Source organism: Galeopterus variegatus, unplaced genomic scaffold, assembly GCF_000696425.1.
Source record: "Galeopterus variegatus unplaced genomic scaffold, G_variegatus-3.0.2 Scaffold9974, whole genome shotgun sequence".
Taxonomy (NCBI): Eukaryota; Metazoa; Chordata; class Mammalia; order Dermoptera; family Cynocephalidae; genus Galeopterus; species Galeopterus variegatus.
In genome coordinates, this window is record NW_007736085.1 from 63,288 (window position 1) to 64,803 (window position 1,516).

Consider the following 1,516-nt stretch of genomic DNA (forward strand, 5'->3'; position numbering starts at 1 on the left):
GGGGGCAACACTGAGGGTTGCGATCCGTTGCCGGACACGAAAAAAGACAAAAGACAAAAAATAATAATAATAATAAAATAAAATAAAATATCATCTTTGCTGTAAGTCCAAAAACCACATTTGTGAGCTATAAGCCAAGATTTGGCCTTTGTCTTTCTCTCTGGTTTTATTATGACAACCACCCCTTGGTAATGGGTGCTGAGTTTATTATTTATTTATTTAGAAATTTTAAGGTCCGTTTATCAAGTTTAATGGTGAAAGCTATTGGAAGAGTATTCTCTCAAAAATTATTTTTTCTTAGAAAACAAGAAATGAAAATTGAAGCCCTCTCTGCGCAGCTGCTGTGGCGGGCAGGCCTCTCAGCAGATGGGAACAGTGCACCAGTTGGTTGGGGACAGTGCACCAGTTAGTTGCATGACTCTCTGGGTCAGCAGGATCATAGTCCTGATCATCCCCCTGCTCCACGTCATCTGTTTCCCAGACAAGACTCATCGGCCCCCACATTGCTTCCAGCGTCCTGCAAGAACCGCATGTAGATATCAAGACTGCGACCTGCTTCAAATAGCCGTTTCCCACTTAATTTATTCTTTCCTGCTTGCTCTTCTTCTTTCAGCTGTTTCTTTTTAATTCCCAAGGGTTCTGCATCAAACTTGGCCTTCCAACTTAAGAAATCCTCAATTGTAACAGGAGTGCCATGGAAGAATTCTTTCTCAGCCGCTTCTGCTTCTCCTTTGTTTTAATTTCTTTTTTTCCTCTCTTCCAGTTTTTATCTGATCTACTATTTCATTTCATTTTTCCTGCACGGCTGTCTCTAAAGACCGTCACCACACCAAGATTTTCTTCAGCCTGTCATGCTAAAAATTTTAAAATGCCTGAGACGTCATTATCTTGTAGATTCTCCTGGGAGAATATTTCATAAAGGGGACCTTCATCTGGGTATTTTCCACTGTACATAAACTTGAGGGTAGTCTCGACAGTCTCAGCATTTTCCCCGGCTTCGGATGTCACAGCAGCGGTGGAGCTGGTGCATTTTCTGATGACGCTGTGAAGGAGTCGGGGTGGTGGACTTGAAAGCCTCCAGCTCATTGCACTGCTGTCCAGGGGTCGCCTAGACACCCAGGTGGCCACGGTAGCCCAGACCGCGGCCGCTCCAGGAGAACACAGGTGCAGAGTTTAAATAGAAGGATCTCCAGGTAAAGAGAAATCATTGAAAATAAAACATTATCGAAACTATTTTGATTAATATATCAAAATAGTATTCAGTTACATGTATACAATAGGTGTACACGTATTAGTTGGTCATTATTTAGCATTCTTCCACTAAAAGCTTTAAAATCAATGCTCTTAACCTTCAATCGATGTATAGTATAAATACTTAAACATCTCTCTCTGTTTTCTTGGTTGTTTTTTTTTAAAAATCTTGCTCTCTATTTTTAGCAACTTTGTTACCTCTATGTGTTCTTTGTCTCTGACGGTGACAGCTGCCTTGGATATGAAGCTCTCCCGGAGCAGAGAT

The 1,516-nt window shown here is 41.4% G+C and overlaps 1 pseudogene; it reads right to left on the bottom strand.

The window, feature by feature from the left end:
• The window catches only part of LOC103609706, a 22,675-nt pseudogene extending 21,860 nt beyond the window's left edge, over positions 1-815 (bottom strand).
• Between the last annotated feature and the right edge of the window lie 701 nt (positions 816-1,516).